The sequence below is a fragment of the Coptis chinensis genome, chromosome 8 (assembly GCF_015680905.1).
Source record: "Coptis chinensis isolate HL-2020 chromosome 8, ASM1568090v1, whole genome shotgun sequence".
NCBI classification, from domain to species: Eukaryota; Viridiplantae; Streptophyta; class Magnoliopsida; order Ranunculales; family Ranunculaceae; genus Coptis; species Coptis chinensis.
The window spans coordinates 1,933,208-1,936,145 of NC_141463.1; the positions used below are offsets into that span (position 1 = coordinate 1,933,208).

Genomic DNA, 2,938 nt, shown 5'->3' on the forward strand with positions numbered 1-2,938 from the left:
ATGACATTCCCTTAACCTTTTCAATCGTTTCCTCTTTTACGGTTTGTTTTTGTTTGTTTTTGTTTTTTTGGGTAAGCTTGTTTTAAATGAGATTAATAACTCTTTTATGGCCTTCTTCTCTTGCTTTGTTGTTAATTTACTTTATATCATGTAGTAGATTTTATTAATTTCTTATTAAAACCCCTACCAATTTTAGTTCTGATTTGAGACTAGAGACCTAGAGGGATCAAGGTTTCAATCTCTCTTAGGTAAATTGGAACGTGGGGAACGGTGTCATCTTGCATGTAGTGATTGAAGCGTTCTTGGAGCATAGTGCAAGGTTTTCTTGCTTTGCTCTCTTCCTTCTATCAGACTAAGTTTTGCATGCTTGTGACTTTGAGCTACTTGTTTGTTATCGGTCATATCAAATGCATAGCTAGTAAATTCGTGGAAGGCAAAAATTCGGTACGGAAATTATTCGTCAAAAATCCGAAAATTTGGATTCTAATTAGTTTAAAAATTTTGTCTCAAAAAACGAAAAAAATGCTAGACATATAATTCGTGTTTTATACGTGTATAATACGAAAAATTCAATCATATTTTGTTGCATTATAAGTTTAGAAGGTAATATTTTGCCCAAATTGTAGTGTGTTATTTTCATTTAAAAATAGACTTTATTATTTGGCAATTATAAGTCTGGATCATAGAATTTGAGTATTAACCCTTAGGTTTGAAATGTTTGCCTTATTATTCGTATTATACGGAAAAACATATAAAACATGTATAAAACGGAGTATTACTAGCTATGATCAGATGTTTGAGATTTTCATTCCTAGGATCTGATATGACTTTGTCGTACTTGTTTGAAATGGGAATTGGATGACAATGACTTGAAATTCTTAAATATTGCTTTTTTGTGCAAGCATCTCATGCCATATCGTCTTAAATCTGGAATGGATACGGATCTCAGCATGAGTAGGACTGGTGTGTGAGGTTTAATCTCTGATGAAAATGGAAGGCTAGTCAAGGCCCTGGATTTTTTTTTAATGGGCGAAGGAGAAAATTTGGCTTAAGCCTTGGCAACTTTCCGGTTTGAAAATTACCCTGGTCATAAAAAGAACTACCACCAGTCCTGTATGAAAACCCCGACAATGGGTCCATGTTCTTGAACAAAAACTTGCTGAGTTTAATGGAAAACCAGATGCTGATGAGACCTGATTTCGGTTGGAACTTGGTGAAGTTCTTGTTGCAGAGAACGCTTGATCACTGTCAGACCGAGTTAACACTCAATTCCTCTCTGCTATGTTTAGGTATTCACTATTGCGTTACTCGGACCGAGTCTCATTGCACCTTTTTTTTTATGGGCGTAGTAAAACTACGCCTCTTTTCCTTTGACCGGTTTCTACTAAAATACTGATATATTTAGAAATTTCCTTCAATTAATGATCATGTAGGTCACGATTCCAGTGGTTTCCACAGTGAAGGTGGTGATTTGATTTACGAAATTTGTGGAGTTAACAGCGATTAGAACAAGACGCACAGACCACAGAAAACCACTACTCTATTTTTGTTTACATGGGCGCTTCTTGAAGACAGGAAAATGAAGATGAAAAATTCAAGCTCCACAAGAAAACTGAAGTAATGAGAGGTGCTCCTTGTTCAATATACAAATGTGCACAAAAACATTGACATTGGACTGAGAAAGAGAGACATGCTATATATATATACAGAGTACGACAGAAAAGGAGGAATTGAAATGTGTACAGACTTGCAGAGAATGTTTCATTGGTGGGCGGAAACGTTGGGCATTTAAATTGAGCTGAGCTGAGCGAAGAAGGGTTTTCTACTGAGTTAAACTTATACACTATTACTAATCCAAATCCTAATACACTTCCATATGTGTTATTTATTTTATTCATTCATTTTGAAAGGAATGAAGTTTACAGTTCCGTTGGCCTCAGCACATTGATTTTACAGTTGTTTTATATGTTCATTTTTATTTCATTCGGTTGGTTTCACTTTGGAAGGAATACAGCTTACCGTTTTATCTTTTTTAAAAAGCTAATTTTTTTATTCTAAATTAACAACTTAGCTGCAACATATATGTAGAAAAGAGGAAATTGAAAATTTAACCCTAACATGTTCAAAAATTGGGTCTATCAGGCATCTGCATTGAAAGTGTTACTCATGGCCGTGGAGGCTTTCAGCAAGATGATAAAGAGTGATAATCGGTTAGGACTTAGGGGTGGTAGAGGGTCCAGAGTAGATTCGAATCAGGCTATGATTTCACATCTTCAGTTCACTGATTATACAGTGCTTTTACAGGCATAATATGGAGTAGCTAAGGTATTTTATGGGCATCCTTTGCAGTTTTGAGGCAGAGTAAGGTCGTACGATGAATCTAAAAAACACTATCTTTGGGGTGCGTCCTGAGTACAATCTGGATAGTTTCCAATGATATTTGAAAATAGTTTCCAATGATATTTTAGCTCCTTCCACACTTTTGACCAAACGAAAATGAGGCCTTTAATTGTATAATCATCTCCTTCAAAGATGAAGGTTATCCTCAATATACCAATTCCTACGCTAAAGGACAATCGGTCATTACCCATATAATGGGAAAGGAATATGCTCCACAGTCTACTCCCATCTGTGGAGAGCTCTCAAGAACAAAGAAGTTAGTAGACCCTTCACATGACGAACCCAAACCACTCGAGACTGACGAAAAGAAATAAGACCAAATATGCCACGAGAAAGGAAGATGGATGATATTACAGCTAACCGACTCCTCATCTGAAGTACACGCTGAATACAAATTGACAATAGGTTTCCTCACAACAGTGATATGTAACAATGTTAAAATCTTAACTTGTATTGTGCAGCACAAATAGACTCCCCAACTCCAAATATAACTACAAGAAAAATCTGGAATAGAATTAGGATGAAAATTATCCATGAC

The 2,938-nt window shown here is 35.7% G+C and overlaps 1 long non-coding RNA gene across 1 annotated transcript; it reads left to right on the forward strand.

Annotated features, from left to right (window-relative positions):
* Positions 1 to 908: 908 nt before the first annotated feature.
* On the forward strand, positions 909 to 1,939 carry LOC147479261 (uncharacterized). The gene is made up of 2 exons (XR_015206231.1): positions 909 to 1,289; positions 1,434 to 1,939. It is a non-coding gene; the product is annotated as an uncharacterized LOC147479261 (long non-coding RNA).
* Positions 1,940 to 2,938: the final 999 nt, after the last annotated feature.